The sequence below is a fragment of the Pongo abelii genome, chromosome 16, assembly GCF_028885655.2.
Source record: "Pongo abelii isolate AG06213 chromosome 16, NHGRI_mPonAbe1-v2.0_pri, whole genome shotgun sequence".
NCBI lineage: Eukaryota > Metazoa > Chordata > Mammalia > Primates > Hominidae > Pongo > Pongo abelii.
In genome coordinates, this window is record NC_072001.2 from 40643432 (window position 1) to 40666331 (window position 22900).

Below are 22900 nucleotides of genomic sequence, written 5' to 3' on the forward strand. Positions count from 1 at the left end.
CTCTTTCCAGTCCTTGCCATCTCCAGCACATATATAGTCACTTGAATTCAAAGTATAGGTCAACACATGGTACTATAAAATAAAGCTTTACACTTCTCAGTGTTTGCTCTTATAAAATATATTTTTAAAATTAGATAATTACAGTCCAGACACATGGATCCTTCTACACAGGATACATGACAAATAAGAACATTTTCCAGACAAAGAAGTCCACTGAGATGTAGGCATTAATTTAATAAGATGGGCGTGAGTCAGTGTTGCCTTGGCAAAACAGATGTTAGAGATGCTGGTACCCTGTGCTAGAATGTTTCCTCCCCACCAACTTTTTCTCCTATTTTAAGATGCCAATAAACACCACACACAGAGGTGCTTATTGGTGTCTTGAAATAAGAGAAAAAGCAGGTTAGCACTAAGCACTGGGAACAAAGAAACGTGAGAAACGTAAGCTGAGTCACACTTAAAAAAGAGATTAAGTGGAAAAGCCCCTGATTTCAAGAAACCCTTCTGTATCTCTGGGCAGTAAAGGATTAATTCAGCAGGCCTGGGCTGCACAAACCCTACACATTTCCGAGGTCTTCAAGACTGACCCTTGGTCCAACTCCTGGAGATGACTTTTTAGCCCTTGAAGTATCCTATTTTTTTTTTTTTTTTTCACGACGGAGTCTCGCTCTGTTGTCTAGGCTGGAGTGCAGTGGTGCAATCTCGGCTCACTGCAACTTCCGCCTCCTGGGTTCAAGAGATTCTCCTGCTTCAGCCCCTCGAATAGCTGGGATTACAGGTGCATGCCACCACGCCCAGCTAATTTTTGTATTTTTAGTGGAGACAGGGGTTTCATCATATTGGCCAGGCTGGTCTCGAACTCCTGACTGGTGGTGATCTGCCCACCTCGGCCTCCAATAGTGCTGGGATTACATAAGTGAGCCACCACGCTTAATCTGGAGTATCCTACTTAATAGGAGTGTCTTGTGTGTATCTGAAGCTTTGGTCCATGCCAAATAGTGCATGCTAACAATGTGATTTACAGTGAACACTTGTTTTTGTGTGCCTGGGATTTGGGCCACACTGTGTCAGTTGGACCTCTTGATCAGCAATTGTTGCACCCAATTTTTCTGACTTTGCAAGAGAGCCCACCCAAAGTACCCAGGTTAAATCAAGTGGAGAATAAACCTGAATTACTTTGAATATTCAGCACAGTGTGTGAGCAAAGTTACTCTAATAATTCTTTTTCTAATATCACTATCATCTTTATAGAAACTCAGGGAACTGTTTCATATTTAATACAGGCTTTAGGTAAAAATTGATTAATTAAAATTAAAAAGCAATGTCCCTGTTTTGTGTTAGAAGAATAAACCAAAAGCTTAGTAATCCTCTCCAGATTCTATTCTATAGAATTATTATTATTTCTCCATTACCTCACCTGGTGAACTTCTGGTTACTCTTTTAAGACCTGGGCTGAAAGTCACCCATTCCCATCGCACTATGTGGTTTTTTACAACTCTTACAAAATATGCTTCTCTCAGTGCTCCCAAAATCTCTTTACGTGTTTTCTAAACACAGGTCACATTGCATGCACAATGCGTTTTGTTTTCATGTCTCTCTAATTTACAGGATTGTGAGTTCCTCATGGTAAGGGCAGCATTCATTTGATGTTTCTGGTCTGCAAGACCTCTCTCATGTCCTGCTATATAGGAGGCACTCACTTAACATTAAATACCTAAGTGAGCTAAAGAATGCATGGATAAACAAAATAAATGGATACACTAATCTTGAACTCTTACAAATAACTAGGTAAGAGAGATTATACATCATTCTACTTGCACGGTTTTGAAAAAAATTCTTCCTCCTAAGAGATCATGATGGGCAGAGTGCTGGAACAAATTTTATCTATGAAAGAGTTGATGTTTTCCAGGCAGAGGGGTTGTGATAAGGAGGATTAAGGCATATAGCCTGTTGCCTGGGACTAGAAAGAGTAATATTAAATACTACGGTTAGCTATTATTTATAAAGTTATGGTAATCTTTCTTGAAGATATCTGGATTTCTGAATTAGGTTCTTACACCTGTAACAACAAAAACAGTAACATGTCTTCGAAAAATCAAAATCAACTTATGTCTAGTTTTAATTTCTAGTAACATTGGCAGGTAGATGGTAGGTGAAGTCTGCAATCATACTCATGGCAAGAGTCAACTTCAAAATATTTGGGGCCTAGTCTACTAACCACCAAACAGAGAGGCCTTTACTTCCTGAAGTGGTCTTTCTAGAAGGGCTGTTTCAGGAAGGTAGTCTCTCCTTTCAATCAATATTTATGAAGCATCTACCATGTGAGAATCTTTGTGCTAGGCTCTGTGAGAGCTATAGAGAGGTGAATAAGCCACGGTTATTGCCCTCAAGGAATTTTCAATAAAACACTTGTCTTCAGATGCCAAAAAGCAAGGGGGACTATCACTACACAAAGAAATAAGATAGTTTGGAGTAGAGAATCACATACTAACTCTTGGTATAGTTACAAAAGGCATGTTAAAAAGTGATTTGTTTGTGAAAATCTCATTTCCATTTGAGTTTCTGTTTTGAGCTTTAGGAGGTACAGATCATTAGAGTAAACCATGTGCAGATGTCACCTTCCCCCTAGTTTCAAATCCCCCATGACTATCTGATGATAGAGGAAGGTTAAAAGAAAAAAATGAAAGATAAAAATTTGTCATCTATAAGCTAGGTGAACTCACCTCTGAATCGTACTGGGATCTTAAAAGAAGAATATCACAGAAGGGAAAGAAAACGGAGGGGAGCTGGCAATGGCTAGGAAAACTAACCAAGCTATAGAACTGTCCCCAGAAAGGCATGGTCAGCGTCTGAAGGACATAGTTTGTCCCCCTGAAGAAGTAAACTTTCCTCCACAAAATGTAAGATCCAAACTAGTAGCGGTAATCTCCTAGCAATGTTCCTATCCCATTTACAGTTGGGACTATAGCCCAAGTGAACAGCATCCAACCCCTAGCAGAAAGAGATATGTTATCATAATAATACCAGAAATTTAATAAGCATTTACCATGTGCCAAGAAGTGTACTACACACTTAATCTCCAAGACCACACACAAAAAATTATATTTTATAGGTGATAAAACAGACGTTTAGAAGTTCTTTATCTTACCCAAGGTCATACGACTAGGAAGTAGCACCAACTTCTTTGATTCTAGAATCTGTATTTCTGAAGCTCAATAACTAGATTGAGGATCAGAAACTCAGCCCAACGGGCTGAACTTCAAGGCCAGGACTCTACTTCTGACATTTGTAAGGCAGAAGCCTGGTCACAATGGCAAGTATCGAAAAAGAGAAAAACTTGCAATTCACTGGCCACAAATACCTAGGACCTATAAATTTAGGGAAACAAAACCAATTTTTATTTCCCCATTAGTGAGATAAATCTCAGTGAAAACAAACAAAAAAAAGGAAGTGAAATTAAATACAGCATACAATATTTGAGAAATACCTAATATGAAGAATATTTTCCTTCAGTTGTTTTAATAGTGAGTGTGTGAGCAAAGTTACTCTAATAATTCTTTTTCTAATATAACTATCATCTTTATGGAATCTCAGTGAACTGCTCCATATGTAATACAGGCTTTAGGTGAAAATTAATTAAAATTAAAAGACAAAGTCCCTGTTTTGTGTTAAAAGATCAAACCAGAAGCTTGATAATCCTCTCCATATTCTATTCCATAGAATTATTATTTCTCCATTACTTCACTTTGTACTTGGATAAATTATATTACTTGGATACAGAATATTGGAGATACATATAAACTATATATATTATAGTATATTACTAGGATAAAGTTTATATTACTCCTTTATACTTGGATATATTAATAAATATGGTCCTGTATCTTCTCTCTTAAACATCTTTAAAAATGGGATTCTAATGTGGGATGGCTTAAGAGAACCAACATAGAAAGAGATAACAGATTCTGGGGCCAATTAAGGTATGAAATCCTAGAAAACAGGTGTCTTATCGACTTGATGAGACATCAGAAGAGAAACTGTACACAGACTCTGGAAAATTACTAGCTTTCATTGAATACAAGATGCTGCAACAAGTCTTCACAAAGAAATGAATGAAACTGGCTTTGGTTATTATCCTCTTCTGGCAAACTTCTTTTTCTTAGCGGGGACAAAAGATGCACAGGAAGCAGATAAAAGTGTTACATACGTGCAATTTTAGTTCCAGTTCATCTTTGACAACCATCGAGCTTCACAAAATGGCTTCTGTTCCCAGCATGCTTTCCCCGTTTTCCCCACTTAAATCTAGGGAGAACACACTATCATTCTGCCACTAGATGGCACTGCCACAAATTGGGATGGACAGTACTCTGTGGACCCTAAACTTATAAAAATTTAGAGAAAAAGCAATAAAGATTAAATATACAACAAAATGCAATAAACATGAGAGTGATGCAGAGAACAGTGCAACAAACAAACAAAATATACTGAAAGAGTATTGTCCCAATGGGACATAAATCAGGAAAGATCCTACTTTATGACTAGATTCTCTCTCGGATACACTAAGATATAATGTTATTTGTCCAACACATTTTGGCTCCCAATATTTTTCCTTTCAAGCTATTGAAGTTAATATTTAACAAACACATTTTCTGCCAAGTTTTAATGTGATATCATCCTCTGAAGAAACAAAGTCCAGAAATAATTTGTCTTTCTGGCAATATTTATTAGTATTTTGACACAAAACCTGAATTATTATTGAAAGTAAATAGGAAATCAAGGACTCAGATCTGTTGAATTTTTTTAAGGTGCTCTCAAGGTTAACATGTACTCTGTGGCAATGAAGAGGCAGATAAATAAAGGCTATATGGTGTCATATAATCTGTAATATTTCCTATAACTGTGACTATTTTTTAAATAAATTTTTCTAGATGACAAATTTAATTTCCCCTTTGGTTTTGTTTATACATTGGAGTCTCTGGTGTCAGAGAACTGAACACAAAGCTAAGTACTCCAGGTCTCTCTACTTTTCTTTTGACTCTGAAATTTACAGCTGTGAACTTCCCATAAGATCTTTTTATTTCAAAGGAATTATGTATATAATGTGTAGTTTAATATAATTATATATAATTGATTAGATAATTGAAGATATACCTATATATACTATTATACATTATTATATGTTTTATATAATTATGTTGTTAATTATAGTTTATTTTATATATGAATATACATATATCTCCATTAAAAAAAGTCTCAACTTGGTAAGGAAAAGAAAAAGGAACTAACCTGAGTCCCATTCAGGAAGTTCCTGAAACACCTACTAGAACAATGTGAAAGACAGCAAATTCCCGTCTTCTCACAGCTGGCTGTGTTTAAAAGAACCACAGGAAATGAACCAGCTTTCAACCTGTTAGCCACTTTCAAAGGGCAAATGGCTGCAAGCCCTTGGGGACCAAGGGATCCATTTAAGATGGCACAGCAAAGCTGAAAACTGGCCCCAGTCCAGCAGTTTCAGCCTTGAATTAATAGGGGTGTGTGTGTGTGTGCGTGTGTGTGTGTGTATAAAACAGTACATACACATACACACACACACAGAGCCAATAAATGTTATATGAACTCTGCATGCATTCTGTTCTAAATTTAAACAGGAAATAAAGTTAGGTCATTGCTACCTTTTGGTCAGGGCAAGGATGACAATCACAAAAATTTTGCAAAACATATTCAAAGAAGGAAACAGGAGGAAGGTGTGATAGGGGTTTGACTATCTACCAAAACAGTCCAAAAAATAGTTTATAATAAACATCTTAGGCCCAGAGAAAGGCTGTGAATGCCAGAGTGAATTTTTCCATCCTCCAGCTATGCCTTTATTGTGATGGTCTGGACTGCAATTAGGGCTTTTCTTGAACAGGTATTGGAGAGACAGTGAACAGGGTCATTTGTGAGCATTAGCTTCTGTTCCGGGAAAAAACGGCCCAGTCAGTCACTGAGAGTTTGACTCCTTAAAGAGCTTTACCATTCCTTCACAGTTGTTTGTTCTGAGACTACAGATAGACCAAGGAAAATCTGAAACCCTCCAGAAGCATTTCTTTCACAACGAGCCACTACACTGAAGCATATAGTATTTGACAGCCTTTTGTGAGTAGCAGAGTCCGTGGATTTTTTTTTCTCCAGCAGTGATATCCTTTCACCTCATTATAAAATATAACCTGTCATAGCTAAATTGAAGAGTTTTTCAATAGGGCTAGAAAACTCATCTTTAATTACTGTATAGGAGAATGCTTCTGAATTATCAACTGTGCAGAAAAAGACTGAAAGGCAATCTGACCACTGCAAGAAACAGACATTCCTTGATAGAGAAGCCATGTTGTTGGGTTTTCAGTTTCTCGGGTGATGGTGCTTTGATAGTGATGGCTTTGAAATTCATATAAGATGAAGAAGAAAAAGAAGCACTTTCATTAGTCTAGTAGTATTGTGTGTACGCTTAACTGTCTATGCACAAATTGATTTAAGGATTTTATTGGGTTGTTAGTCTTAGATTATAAATATCTAGATGTGAACTCCAGGACATTTTCTAATGGAACTTTTCTTTATATCAGCTTAATGTGCTGGTTACTATCCCAAGTTTTGACAGATTGCTTCCAAAATTCAAGCTCTGCTACTAACTAGCTGATAATCTTGGCAATTACCAACTCTCTAAACTTTGGTTATCTTATCTGCAAAAGGGAGAGTTCATCGTACCTACCTCATATGCCTGTTGAGAATATTAAATGAGATAATGAATGTGAAGTGTTTATCAAAGTGCTTAGAGTGTTATAACCACTCAATAAACAGTAGCTATCATTACTAGAAACATTTTGCACTGAATTTTTGATAGTTTTGTCTGGGAATGAAAATTATATTTTCAAAGGCAGACTAAGAGTTAAAAAGAAGTGTCCCTTTTTTGCAAGTGGGCATAGGAAAAAATTCTTCAGATGTCTGTCTCCCAGTTGCAGAAAAAGGACAGGAGCCAAACCAATAGACTCTTGGACATCGGACACACCAAGTCCTGTTTTAAATATGTCCTCTCAAAGCCAATATTTTGATTCTGCAGATTAATCAATTACTCAAGCTATTTCTCAAAAAAAAAAAAAAAAGTTTCCAGTGGACAAATAGCTGGGAAATGCTAAATATAACATTTCAGTCTTGGAAATTCACAATGCACACTGGTATATTAAACATTTCAAGAAGTCCTGCAATAAAGAAATCATGTTTACTTTGGCTGATTCAGGTTCCCCAAGCCTACCTGATAATATAACTTTTTTTTCACCCAATGGTTATTGCTGCACTAATAATTCATTCAGTATATTACATGCCAGCCACGGTGTCAAGCATTTTACATATATTAACTCATTAAATCATAATAACAATATTATGAGTTTGGTATCCTTATTATTTCTATTTTACTTGCCCAAGATTGCTCAGTCACTAAGTGATAGCAGGATTCAAATCCTAGTACTCTGACATGAGTCACATTCTGAATCAGCATTTTATATTGCTGCTTATGATATGAAATATGTGTATCAGTTACATGTTAATCAGTTCTGGCATTGCTATTATATAAAGAAATACGCAAGGCTGGGTAGTTTATTAAGAAAGAGGTTTAATTGGCTAATGCTTCTACAGGCCGTACAAGAAGCATGATGCTGACATCTGCTTCTGGCGAGGGCTTCAAGGAGCTTACAATCATAGCAGAAGGTGAAGGGGTGAGCTGGTTCATCACACAGCAAGAGCAGGACCAAGAGAGAGAGGGATAGAAGCCACACACTTTTAAACAACTAGATCTGATGTGAACTCAGTGTGAGAACTCACTCATCACCAAGGGGATGGTGCTAAGCCATTCATGAGGGATCCATCTGCATGTTCCAAACAATTCCTACTAGGCCCACCTCCAGCACTGGGGGTTACATTTCAACATGAGATTTGGAGGACAAACATCCAAAACATATCAATTTAGGATATTTTACCTCCAAATAACAGAAATCTCAGTCAAAATTGATTTAAAGAATAAAGCGAGTTTGTCAGACACGGTGGCTCATGCCTGTAATCCCAGCACTTTGGGAAGCCAAAGTGGGCAGATCACTTGTGGTCAGGAATTTGAGACCAGCCTGGCCAACATGGCGAGATCCTGTCTCTAATAAAAATACAAACATTGCGGTGGCGTACGCCTATAATCCCAGCTACTCAGGAGGTTGAGGCAGGAGAATCAATCGCTTAAATCCAGGAGGCAGAGGTTGCGGTGAGCCCAGATCACAGTACTATACTGTAGCCTAAGCAACAGAGAGAGTGAGACTCCATCTCCAAAAAAAAACAAAAACAAAAACAAAGGACTAAGGGAGTTTATGGTCACATTTAACTAAAAAATAGTATGAGTTTCAAGCACCAGGTGTGTATGCAGCTCCATTCTCTGAAATTCACTCATTCATCTCTGACATCCTCCTTATGTCAGCTTCATCCCCAGGCAGCTCCCTTATATAATAATAGTCTCTCCCAGGTAGTACCTGCTTATCTCCAAAGAGAAGAGAAAGCTTCCTTTCCCCCAAACATTGAATAAAATTGTTAGCCTCTTCTGATTAAGCCATATGCCCACCTTGTATCGCTCACTATGGCCATAGAAATGTGAAGTGCTGATTGTTTTCGGTTTGTTTACACCTCAACAAATTGTGATAGAGTGGATGGGCTTAGGTCAGTCAGGGCCCATTTGTGAAGCTGAGATTACAGCCAATTCCAGGCAAGCTGCATTCCAGGGAAATTGGTTTTTTCCAGGAAAGAGAAATGGAGAAATGGAGTCCTGTAGATTTTGCTTTGAATAAAAGAATTCCCATTCAAGCCTAAGGTAAGTGTTCTGTGAAATATACTTTCAAAAATACCATTCCTATTTTTCTTTTTCTTATTCCTGCACCCTCTAGTGTCTTTTAACAAAATGGAGAAAAGGGGGTTAGGGAAACTGAAGCCAATGGAGACAATACATCTAAGCCTTGACTTTTCCCTGACAATTTTACCTCTTGTTGCATCAATCCTGATGGCTCCTACAACAGAAATACACTATAGAACTATCTTGACAATTTTCAATTGGGAAATAGAAGTGTCTCTGCAATCTATTAATGATTTTAATAAAAAACACCTAAGTTCTTCTCTGTATTTTAAACAACCCAAAGGATATGGAACCATAGAGTAAAAGTAAAATCACACTTCCCTTTCCTCACTCCTTCTATTCTCCTTCTCAGAGGTCATCAATTTGATATATATATTCCTAAACTCTCCAAATATATACACACATAAAAATATATCTTTTGTAACATAAATGGGAACTTTTTTTTCACTTAGATATACATCTACGTATATTCCCATCAGCACAAACAGATCTTCATCCTTTTTAACTGCTGCATAGAATATCACAGTATGCATGTACTGTCATTTAAGTTTTTCCAGTTGTGCCTTGGCAAACACGTAAGAATTTCTGATACTTTTTACTATCTAAAAAAGAAAGGCTCAAATGCCTGCTCCATCCTTGTACTTGCTGCTTTGAGCACATGTGAAAGTATTTCTCTAAGACTACAACCCACCAGTGAAATTGCTTGGTTAAAGGAGTTTGAACAGTTTAAATTTTGATAGAATTTACCAAATTGCCCTCCAAAAGACTGCTCCAATTTACACTCCCACCAACAGTGTCTGAGAGTACCTGTTTCTCCACTGGATATTAGCAATCTTTTCGCATTCAATTTCAAAGAGTAATCAATAGGACTCCAGTTAAGTCTGTGATGAAAGTGGCTCCCTAAGAGCTTTAAGAATGTATCATTAGACACGAAAGAAAACAATTATTTGGTGTGACCTCACTCTGTGATTGGTATAATAATAATAATAATAAAAACCTCTTGATTGAACAGCTGCTTACCTTAGACTTTAAAGGCATTAACTACCTGACTTACAGTGTTTTTAAGAGGTCAATAAAGGTTATTTATCCCCATTTTGCAGATGCAAATTTTAAAGCATAAAAAAGTAAGTAAAAATTTCTACTAGGGTGTGTAGAAGAATGGAAAATAAGAATGCAGTTCTTTTGAGTTTCTACATCTTCATTTTCTGGTGATAAGGTAGCCTCTCAAATCCAAAAACAAAGCTCTGACATGCAACATTTTATAGCCAGCGAAAATCCAGCTACTTGCCTTAGAAACAAATTTCTTCCTTAACTCCCACTTAAAGCTGAATCATAATTAAGAAATACAACAGAGTGCAAGCCAAAGAAACTTCAGGTTCAGTTTTTAGACATATGGTGGCCTTCGCTTCCTCTGGTAAAGGTTACTAGTGTCCTTTCATTGGCTGTCCCTGCTGATGTGGAGGGAAATGAACAGAAAATAAGATGCAATCTGAAGAATTCAATATTAACTTCTCCTATACTCCTAGATAGTCATGGAAAAATTCAAGGACTTATAAACTTAAAATCGCCATAGAGTAGGTGACAGAAACATTGGCACCTTACTTGGGGCACTTTTGTCATCATTGCTTCGCGCTCAGCCCCAGATATATGTCCCAGAGGGAAGCCATGTGGGCTTTAATGCATATCTTGTTTCTTTGCAGAGAAGTCACAACTTACCCAACATACTTGTTCACAGAAAATCTAAATGAAATCTCAGATTGATGACAGCTGGCTCAGGGAAGGTAAGAACACCCCTTCACATGTGGGAGCAAGCTAGTTGCACACCTTGAGATGAATACGTTTCTTCTGAGTATTTGGTTGTTTTACAGATTTCAATCTCAGGTCAACAGATTGTAATGGCATCAATACAAATATAAAGCAGTCACAAGGATTGTGACAGAGTGGATTTCTAGACCAGAAATGAATTTTTTTTTAAATTAATAATGCTTAGCTAGTGTAAGAGTAAATGTCAGTAACCTTATTCTTCTGCAAAGAGTTTTCTTTTCTCTATTTCCGGCTTCAGTACCTTGACTTGGAGGCACAATCATGTTCTACATCTACCCAGGCTCCATCAACATCCAGTATTCCCTGTCTAAAGCTTTGACACATTTGTCACAACAGCTAAGGTTGAGGAAAGGAGTTGAAACAATTTCACAAGGCTTGTTATGACTCACATGGCCCCTATGTAGTCCTCTTAACTTCCTTTGTTCCCATCCTTCCAATAAAACATGAGCACCAGCCGTTTCCCCTTGCACAGTGTGAGGCAGAAAGGCTGAAGCCTTTGAGCTCCTATTCCAGTCTACAGATCATTAGAGCAGATGATATTGTTCAGTACATCAAACCTTTCATGCCAACTTCTAAATGAGGGAGAAAAACGAAGTGATGACAATGATCTATCAGTACCCCTTTTAACAAAGATACTTTTCATTAATAAAAATGCTCCTTTTAATAAAATTTGAAGAAAATCTTAAGGCCTTAGGACCATGTGGAGAGGGGGTTGGGAGTATAGGTAAGAAGAGAGAGGAGACTGACTGGAAAAAAATGAAGTGGAGAAGGAATAAAGACAATAAAGGATACATATTTGGTGTCCTGGGTGCATTATCCTGCTGCTCAATCTCCCACTAAGATCTGTAGCTCTGTGATTCTTTAGAAGTCATCAGATAACTCCAACTGTTTTCTAAAGTTTAAATATCACAGATTGATAGGCCCTGAGTTAGGATGGAGACATCTGTGGTTGAATGTGTCTCTGGGAGACAAGGATAATGACAACTTTTATTTTCAGAGGGTCTTTCTCTCAAAGCAGAAGGCATTTCATACATTTGATCTAATTATACTTACACAACATTGATGGCATCTGGGAAGAAAGTAGGAGTTGGGACAGTGAGTGTTACGGAGGTAAGGATGTAAATACCATTATCATTATTTCTTGCCTAATGAAAATAAAACATGGAGTGTTTCTAAAAGTGCCCTAAGACAAGGTTTTTAAGCTCCTTAGCTGCTCTACTCTTTTATTCAAATAAAAACTGATGTTAAACACTAACATAAAAAACAGAAACAAACCCGTCTCTGAAAAAAATAAAATCAATGCTGAACTGCCTTTGATGAAACTGCCTTGGGGTCCTGCCTGTCTACTCTTTTTCTCTACTTTTCTCTATCCTTTAAAACTAATAGAAATAAGTATTAGAGAGGAATAATTACTTTCCCAGATGAGGCAATGAAGAAACTACCAATGTACAATATGAATCAATCTCCCAAATTCTATTCCAATCAAGCGATATAACCACCCAAGAATGACAAAGAACCAGCACCTGTCGTTACAAGCGAGGGATACAAAGTTTATCTTCACAAACCATCATCATGTACAACCTAGCTATCTTTTTAACACATTTTCCTGTGGAATAAAATTTATTGAGAAGGATTTTAATAACTGCATGGTAGCATTACATTTGCCAACCACAGAATTATGACTCTGGTTACCCCAGGCATTCTGAGAACACAGACTGAACTTATTGACATGACTTTTTATTACTCTTATAATATCATTGTTACAAATTCTATGAAGGCCAAGTTTTCCCAAAGTTTCTGGAAACATCATTTTTGGACTTTCACATTTGACAAAGGAAAGCCCCACCCTACCTCTATCCTTCTCAGGATGCTAATGCAGTATTGCTAGTAGTAGCAAGTATATGCGTTCATTGAAGGAGATATGAACTAAAAATATGACCCTATGGATCTGTTATGACTAAGAAGGAATGTCTTTCTGTGGCAGCTAAGTGACGTGACAGTCTGGAGCAGATTCCAAGCAACCCACATCCTCTCTTAGTGCCAGAGGAAGGTTTGTGGCCTAGGAGGAAAGTGATATGATAAAAGTGTGTTAAATTCTGTTGGAAAACAACTCAAGTGTCCTCATTTATTTTTTCCAACCTGTGTAATGGAATTTTTAACTGTATCTTGCAGGTTCTCTCTACCCAGTGTGACCTCCAAATATGCACTATAAGGAAAATACAGCAAAAAATCAAAGGCAAAGCTGGCTTAAGTTCTTGCCTTTGCTCTTTCTATCAATGCAAATTAAATTTTTAAAGTTCATTTTCTATGATAATACTTCACTTTTACTGTGATTTTTGGTAAGAAACTCAAAATGCCTTGTAGTCCATGAGTCATGGTCTATCTTAGACTGGAGTGTCACCACAAGTCTTAGTGTGTTACTAGTAGACCAAAAGCAAAGGCAAAAGGAGAAATTCTAAAGAAAGAGAAAAGTGAGAAGTCAAGTTGGAAAATATAATAAAAAGAAGTGATTGAGAATATAATGAAAGAAAGTGATTGGGAAGAAAAGGATAAGAAGAATGAGAAAGAGATGAGTTTGAAAGGATTAAGTACCCAGGAATGTCACCTGTGATTATGGACCATCAATCAAATGTTAGAAAAGCCAAACAATATTGTCTATCTACCTGTACATATGAAGATAATCAGGGAAGTTATGTTATTTTCACACATCATAATCATTATAACACAACAATCTTTTACAAATTGAAAAATAGACTTCAGCAGCTTTGTACGGTATAGCTACTATTGATTATAGACACATAATTATTTACCAATGAATTTTTTATTCATGCTATATCTGCTCCTCAAACCCACAACAAGTAATTAATAGAATTGGTATTAGAATCTACTCATTTGTCATTTTTTCTCTAAATCTTGAGGTCCTTGCACTCTCCTAACATTTAATTGAAGGTCTGTACCTAGAGTAGGCAACTTTGGGGCAGTGGAGACACTGCTTGACAATGATCAACAATATTTACACACATGTTCTTATACATCTGTGGCTCCCAAACTTCCTAAGACAGAAGATTTGATTAGGTCAGTCTTTCAGCACCCACAGTGGTGGGTAGGTTATTGGCTTGCTTGTTTCCAGTCCATAAATCTTTGCCCCTGGCACTACTCTATGGTAAAATAGTTGTGACAAGCCTTCCTGGGTTCATCTAACTTAATGCATATGAAATAAGCCATAGCAGTGATAAGAACAAAGAAAGATTGGCAGTGGCTCATGCCTGTAATCCCAGCACTTTGGGAGGCCAAGGTGGGCGGATCACAAGGTCAGGAGATCGAGACCATCCTGGCTAACATGGTGAAACCCCGTCTCTACTAAAAATACAAAAAATTAGCCGGGCATGGTGGTGGGTGCCTGAAGTACCAGCTGCTCAGGAGGCTGAGGCAGGAGAATGGGGTGAACCCGGAGGCAGAGCTTGCAGTGAGCCGAGATCACGCCACTGCACTCCAGCCTGGGTGACAGAGCAAGACTCCTTCTCAAAAAAAAAAAAAAAAAAGAACAAAGAAAGATTAGAGGCCACTTTCCTCAAAATCTTGGCAGTTATTTTAAATTTCAAGGGTTCTTCTCTAGAATAAGACCATTAACTTAATCAAAGAATTGGCAAAACATCTGCTCCATAGGTCTTATGTAGCTTGAATGATAGTGGATTTGAAATAGAATTATGAAACTCCGTATGTCTGTGGCCGTGGAAGTTATTTAATAGTGTTAAACAGGAAGTAGCAGAGAATCTTTAGTTTGGGAAATTCCTTTTCAGCACAGATTTATTCAGTATGTTGGCCTTCCAATCAAAATCTAGAACAGGGCACTGCAGGTCAACAGAAAAAGACAACAGACATAGAGCACTGAGTATCAGATCACAGACAGAGGACAGAGTTCAAGAAACTCACAAATATAGATCAAAGTAATCTTCAGGGCAATAATAAATTGATGGGTGGAATTTTGAAGAATGTATTATAAGGAAGCAAAACTTTGGAAATGCAGTTAGTTTAGACTTTACAGCTAATAAAGTCTGAACTTTGATAATTTTTTCAACTAAAATATTGAGAAATATCTTAATTAGTATTAAAATCCATGATTCAAGGCAATAACCATTTTTGCAAAACAATGTAGAAAAAAATAAAGTTATATACAGAGAACAAATTCAGGACAATAAAAACAAAAATAAATACCAGAATGGAGACATTTTATTTATGCCTAGTCAGTTAAGCATTTTACTGATTCTTAAGCAGAATTAGTGGTTGATAGAGAACTATTATGTAGAGCATTTATGATTTATATATCTGCATTCATGATTAAGTTAACGTTATGCTGAATGTAATGTACTTTCCATTTTATAATGTAGGTTTTGTCATTTTCAAACATTTATTTTTATTATAAAACCTCAAGAAAAGGACCTTCTTTCTTCTGGCCTTTCCTTCTCAAATATCGTATTATTTTTCATGAGTTACCCCGCAAATGCCAGAGGTCTGATCTTTAATCCTCTTCTAACATATACAAACTTCCTATGGGTTATCTCAAAACTGCCACATTTGTTTCACAATGTAGTAGACACAGAAATACACTCCCCAGATCCCCCTTGAAGGTAGGATGTGCTATCCAACTACAGAAAGTGTAGCCAGTCAACAGCCTTCAGAATGCACCTCAGTTACAGACAGCCACCTCACCCAAGGTCATGCCCTTCCCAGAAGAACCCATCTCTGGTGACTGAGTGAGGTAAAAGTATAAAGACTTAGCTTACATTTTTAAAAAATGAGAAAATAACTCAGTCCAAAATAATATAGGAAATAAAATCATAGAAATAAGATGGTAAAAATTAATCCATATCAATAATCACAATAAATATATGTAAACTACGTTCTTTAGTTAAAAGAATAAGATATTCAAATTATGGTTTAAAAACTTATAAAAGAGATGATTGAAACATGAAGACATAGAAATATTGAAAGGTAAGCAATAGAAAAGTAGTAAATGTGCAGCTCTATTACAATATAAAATGAAATAAATTTAAAGGTAATAGCTTTGCTAGTAATGAAGAGAGTCATTATATAACAATATAATAGTCCCTTTGCCAAGAAGTTACTAAAGTTTTAAACATTTATGCATCTAATAACTTGACTTTGAAATAATTTTAAATAAGGGCAGAAATTCATGAAAGAAAAAGTAAAGATACGGTAGAGAAGATCAAAGAATCCAAACACCGGCTTTTTGAAAAACAAATAAAATTAATGAACCATTAGCAAGAGAGATTATAAGAAAAGGAGCAGAGGTAATCAATATGAATGCATAATTAGATTCAATAGACATAAAATAAATAATAGAAAACTATAAACTAGTATATATCATTAAACTTGAAAAATTAAACAGGAACATATGCCTACAAAAAATATACTTCAAAAAACTGACTCTAGAAGAAATAGAAACTGTCAATGACATAAGCAACTAAAGAAATTGAAACATTTTCTCAAAAGAAAACACTAGGCTTAGATTATTTTATATAAATTCTCTGCAAAATATTCAGTAAATAAACAATTTTAGACTAACTCTTCCATAAAAGAGAAAAAGAGGGTACATTTTCTAAATTATTTTATTTGCTCAGTATATCTTTGATATCAAATCAGATAAAGGTAATATAAAAAGTGTAAAAAGAAAATTATAGGTCAATTCACTTACGAAATGAATGCAACAGTAACTAAACAAATACCAGGTATGAAATACACAATAAATATATAAAGAGATTTTTCATAGGTAATTGGGAGTATGGAGGTGGAAAAGTCCCAAAATCTATAATCAAGAAGCTAGAGACCCAGGTGAGTCAACAATGTAGGTATAGTCCAACTCCAAAGGTCAGAGTATCAGGAGAGCTGATGGTGTAAGCCCAAAAGCTGGCAGGCTTGAGACTCAAAACGACATAACTTTTTAGTTTGAGCCTAAAGGCAAAGATCAACACCAGCAGTCAGGCAGACTGAGTTCACTCTTATTCAGCCTTCGTGATCTATTCGGGTTTTCAATTGGTTAGATGAGGCCCACCCACATTAGTGATGGCACTCTTATTTACTCAGCCCACCTTTAAAATGTCAATATCATCTAGAAACACCCTCACAGACACACCAAGAATAATATTTGACCAAAGATCTGAGCACCCTTTGGCCCAATCAAGTTTGACACATAAAATCAGCTATCACAGGCTGGGCGCGGTAGCTCACACCTGTAATCCCAGCACTCTGGGAGGCCGAGGCAGGCCAATCACTTGAGGTCAGAAATTTGAGAGCAGCCTGGCCAATATGGTGAAAGCCCAACTCTACTACAAATACCAAAAAAAAAAAAAAATTAGTCGGGCATGGTGGTGCATGCCTATAATCTCAGCTACTCAGGAGGCTGAGGCAGAAGAATCACTTGAACCTGGGAGTCCGAGGCTGCAGTGAGTCAAGATTTCACCACTGCATTCCAGCCTGGGCAAGAGAAGGAGGCTCTGTCTCAAAAAAAAAAAAAAAAAAAATTAGCTATCACAATAAGAAAATGTATAAATGTTGTATATTTATACAATGGAATTCCTTATAGCAGTGAAAATTAGTGAACCCTTTTGTTGTTCTGCAGCCTCCGCTGGTGATACCTAGGCAAACAGGGTCTGGAGGGGACCTCCAGCAAACTCCAGAAGACCTGCAATGAGGGGCCTGATTGTTAGAAGGAAAACTAACAAACAGAAAGGAATAGCACGTCCACTCAGAGACCCCCATCTGAAGATCACCAACATCAAAGACAAAAGGTAGATAAATCCACAAAGATGGGGAGAAACCAGCGCAAAAAGGCTGAAAATTCCAAAAACTACAATGCCTCTTCCCCTTGAAAAGATCACAACTCCTTGCCAGCAAGGGAACAAAACTGGATGGAGAATGAGTTTGACGAATTGACAGAAGTAGGCTTCAGAAGGTGGGTAATGACAAATTCCTCCGAGCTAAAGGAACATGTTCAATCCCAATGCAAGGAAGCTAAGAACCCCAAAAAAGGTTAGGTGAATTGCTAACTAGAATAAACAGTTTAGAGAAAAACATAAATGACCTGATGGAGCTGAAAAACACACCATGAGAACTGCATGAAGCATACACAGGTATCAATAGCAAAATCGATCAAGTGGCAGAAAGGATATCAGAGATTGAAGATCAACTTGATAAAGCAAGAAGACAAGATTAGAGAAAAAAGAATAAAAAGGAATGAACAAAGCCTCTAAGAAATATGGGACTATGTGAAAAGACCAAATCTACGTTTGATTGGTGTACCTGAAAGTGACAGGGAGAATGGAAATAAGTTGGAAAACACTTTTCAGGATATTATCCAGGAGAACTTCCCCAACCTAGCAAGGCAGGCCAACATTCAAATTCAGGAAATATAGAAACAGAAACACTACAAAGTTACTCCTTGAGATGAGCAACCCCAAGACACATAATCATCAGATTCACCAAGGATGAAATGATGGAAAAAATGTTAAGGGCAGCCAGAGAGAAAGGTCAGTTTACCCACAAAGGGAAGGCCATCAGGCTAACAGTGGATCTCTCTGCAGAAACCCTACAAGCCAGAAGACAGTTGGGGCCAACATTCAACATTCTTAAAGAAAAGAATTTTTAATCCAGAATTTCATATCCAGCCAAACTAAGCTTTATAAGTGAAGGAGAAATAAAATCCTTCACAGACAAGCAAATGCTAAGAGATTTTGTCACCACCAGGCCTGCCTTACAAGAGCTCCTGAAGGAAGCACTAAACATGGAAAGGAACAACCAGTACCAGCCACTGCAAAAACATGCCAAATGGTAAAGAACATCGACACTATGAAGAAACTGCATCAACCAATGGGCAAATTAACCAGCTAGCATCAAAATGACAGGATCAAATTCACACATAACAATATTAACCTTAAATGTAAATGGGCTAAATGCCCCAATTAAAAGACACAGACTGGCAAAATAGATAAAGAGTGAAGACCCATCGGTGTGCTGTATTCAGGAGACCCATCTCATGTGCAAAGACACACATAGGCTCAAAACAAAGGGATGGGGGAATATTTACCAAGCAAATGGAAAGCAAAAGAAAAAAAAAAAAGCAAGAGTTGCAATCCTAATCTCTGATAAAGCAGACTTTAAACCAACAAGGATCAAAAGAGACAAAGAAGGCCATTACATAATGGTAAAGGGATCAACACATCTAGAAGAGCTAACTATCCTAAATATATATGCACCCAATACAGGAGCACCCAGATTCATAAGGTAGTTGTGTTCTATAAAGCCAGAGCTAACACTGAATTAGCAAATACCGAACCACTGCTCCTAAGGGATAGTTAAGTTCCTGCAAGCTTCTAGTCACATTTTTATCAACAAGTCAATACATAGCCTTATTTTATGTGTGTTTATGTGTAAAGACACCATTTTATTTTATTTTTTATTTTAACTTTTTTTTTTTTTGAGACGTAATCTCACTCTGTCCCCCAGGCTGGGATGCAGTGGCACAATCTTGGCTCATTGCAACCTCCTCCTCCCGGACACACTGTTAATTCATTAGCACTGAACTCACAGCCGATAGCACTATAATTCATGCCTGCACAGACCTTACCCAAAATGCGTATTTTCTCTGTAAGGCATATAACAGCCTTCTTGTGCTTAGGAATACTAGACAGCACTTCAGCACTATGCTTAGGGACCATTTTAAACAGGGAAATCACCAACAAAAAGCACAAAAATTCAAAAAAGATGGCACTAAACAGACCTCAGAAAGGACACATTTACATTACAAATGCTGAGGCAGGAAAGCAGAGTATCACCTTGTTCAATCTCAGCTAGGAACGCATATGTCAGGTGACTCAAAATTTTTTTACCACTGTTTATACGCCTGCAAATGCCAAGAAAGCACCACAAACATTGATTTTGAGGTTCCAATAAATTTTAGTGATTAGGCAAATTTGCAAATATGGAATCTGTGATAATAAAAAATGACTGTGTACACACACTCACCTTTGCATGTAGCAAACATTAAATCATTTTTAAATGGGAAGAAAAAACAATCCTTATGCCTTTGTAGCTCAAAGGTGTGTGACTGAGTTAAATGCATCTGCTCATATCATAAAAAGGCTTGAATCCTTCTCCACTATACCTCCTCCACAATGATCTCACACAGTGATTCTAGAAGTAACCAGGGTACTGCCTCCCAAGGTTCTTTGTGCACCCTAGTCATCCTGCTGTACTAGTCCCGTCTCTCAGAGGTTGCTTTACTCTCACTGGTCCACATGTGCTGCCAAGACTTCCAGAGAAGCTTCATGACCCAATGCTCACTGGCATAAGAAAGCCATGACCATGGCTTATGTGCAATTTCTGTGTTCACCTAAAAGGATGTTATTTTCCAGGAGCTGATGGGCACCACGCATACATAAAGGTAAGGGTCTTTTCTACAATGCCACTTCAAAGTTGGTTGCCTGGGTTCCTAAAGTTGCCCTGAGGCCAATCTTATAAAATCTCTACTAAATGGGAATTTCAGCTATGACCTTTAACACTTTTCACTAGGCTCAAAATCAATCCAAAGAAATCAGTGGAAATTTAGCTTCTTCTCATCTCTAGGCCACTGTCTCCACCAAATTCATCTCTCCTCATCTCTAACACGTATAAAGAGAGATGACAAATATTAGGAGAAAAGACATGGGCTATTATCTACACCTGGCAACAGACAGTCTTGTTAGAGTTTATTGTAGGAAATCTCAGCTCTATAACCTACTGAAGAATTTTGTGGGTGGAGTTTCCTTGAAACTCTGAATTAAAAACCTCTTTTACTCATAATGCTGAAATAAATTGGAAATAAATTGGTCATATGTTTCCCATTTTCCTTTCCCACAGCTGAATCAATATAAAAGTTCTACTAACTTGAAATGGAGAAAACACATTTTCTTGAAAGATGGAAATTCCAATGATTGCCCGATGAACAGATATCATCAAGGATCGCCATGTATTTTACCTGAAAATTAGAATATGTATTCGAAGATCAGCCTTAACTCCCAACAACAAACAGTCTAGTAATATATCCAAGGTAACATGGGTTCTTAAGCTACTAAATATTTGCCTTAAATATAATTAGAGCTTTTCATGAGTGTCACTTAATTTTCTGCCTCCTTTCAAAACTTTAAGAAATAAATAACTGTAATTGATTATCACTTCTGAAAGCAGCTATCATACCCCATGATATATGTATCTTTCTTCTACCTGGGAGTCATTCACATTAACAGTATTTTTTTTTTTTTTTTTTTGAGACAGAGTCTTGCTCTGTTGCCCAGGCTGGAGTGCAGTGGCGCAATCTTGGCTCACTACCAGCTCCGTCTTGCAGGTTCACGCCACTCTCTTGCCTCGGCCTCCCAAATAGCTGGGACTACAGGCATCTGCCACCACACCTGGCTAATTTTTTGTATTTTTAGTAGAGACAGGGTTTCACCATGTTAGCCAGGATGGTCTCAATCTCCTGACCTCATAACCCGCCCTCCTTGGCCTCCCAAAGTGCTGGGATTACAGCACATTAACAGTATTTTAGTAAGAGTTTATGCAAATCAGATAATCTCCGAGCATGATAAATTTTAACTACTCTTGTTCTTGTACTTACTGTAACTTAACTGTTTAGAAAGTGTTTAAGGTTACACCTAGAATTTAAATTTCAAGTTTTCTTCTAAGCTTTTTCTACATTAAATCCAGAAACTCAATCTTCTCCCAGTGACTGAAGGATAATTATTTACATTTGATAGCAGGAAAAACTCTATCATTTAGAGTTCTCATTACCAATGATTTTTTTAATGTAAAATAATTTCTGTGATTTAAAATAATATCTTGGCTTTCATTCTTTCATGTCTATTAAAATTCCACAGTTTCTTTATCTCTCAGTCCCTCTGACGTTTCCAAACTGTGAGGTCCTAATTGTCTTATAAATACAACATTTAAACAGCATGGATAATTAGCTAAAATTGTGTTCTAAAGAAAAGCAAATGAAACACCTATTGTTTTTCCCTTATTGACAGAAAATAACTTATTTCCTTGAATTAATACATATCTTATTTGTCTTTCACACTATACTTGATGGCAGGCCTCCAAAAAAGAGGTTTCAAAATTTTAAGCCAAAGACCTCTGGAAACCTCTATAAAGTAAGAATTTTGATTTAATATCCAATGGTAATACATGTGTATTCTCAGACCTTTGGCAATAACAGTGGGACGTCATTATTCTAAGCCGTATGGACTATGAAACTTAGATAAATTTAACCTTATGAATGTAATTTCATGCTCTTAATAACTTTATTTCACTGATGGACATTTCCCTTCAAAATATTTTCCCTAATTTCTATGCCTATCTTCTTTATAATGCCATGACTCCTTTAGTAAGTGCCAGATTGCTCTTTAGAGTCTCTAGTCTAGTCTACTACTTCTCGCTCTTCCTAACAGTATAATTTAAGCCTGCATTTGCTTATGGCTAAAGCCAAAGTGTACTCAGAGTTTTAATCATGTCTCTGTAATTACTCTTAATTTAATCTTAATGTCCACTGGTATTTATTTATCCTCCTGGTTAATGTGCAGAATTTTAAAGAATTCCTTAAATCTGTTTTGGAATACAAACCAGCACATATATACAGCATCCTATTTATGACTCTGATAAACTAGGCATGACTTTCCTTTGGTTACAATGGAGATATTAAAATTTATTCATGAGCTATTAAGCCTACAAGTCATTGCCTATTCTACACTAGACATGGTGATATAAAAATGAAGACCCTTACTTCTGTCAATGAAGCACTTACAGCACAGAAACGTAAAACAGATCTCTAACAAGAAATTACAGTTGCTATAATTAAAATACTCATAGACATAGATGGACACAAAAAAACTGAGTGGCCAGTTCCCTAGGGGAGTGTCAGGGTGAAGAAAGGCAATTCAGATTAGAAGTATTTTGGAAAAGCTGTGTGGAAGAGGTTGCGACCCTGGAGGGTTCTGGGAACTGCAATCCCCATGACTGGAACTTACAGGGCAGAGGGTTGTTTTGGAAAGAAAAGGCTTGGAGAGAGTTGAGATCATGGCAGTCCTTGTCTAGTACAATGATAGTTTGAACTTTATC

At 37.0% G+C, this 22900-nt stretch overlaps 1 long non-coding RNA gene across 1 annotated transcript in view; it reads right to left on the reverse strand.

Moving 5' to 3' along the window:
- LOC129050077 (uncharacterized) overlaps positions 1 to 4386 on the reverse strand; it is a 29201-nt gene extending 24815 nt beyond the window's left edge. Inside the window, exon 1 of the long non-coding RNA XR_008513522.1 lies at positions 4208 to 4386. This is a non-coding gene — a long non-coding RNA (uncharacterized LOC129050077). The remainder of the gene's footprint in view (positions 1 to 4207) is intronic.
- Between the last annotated feature and the right edge of the window lie 18514 nt (positions 4387 to 22900).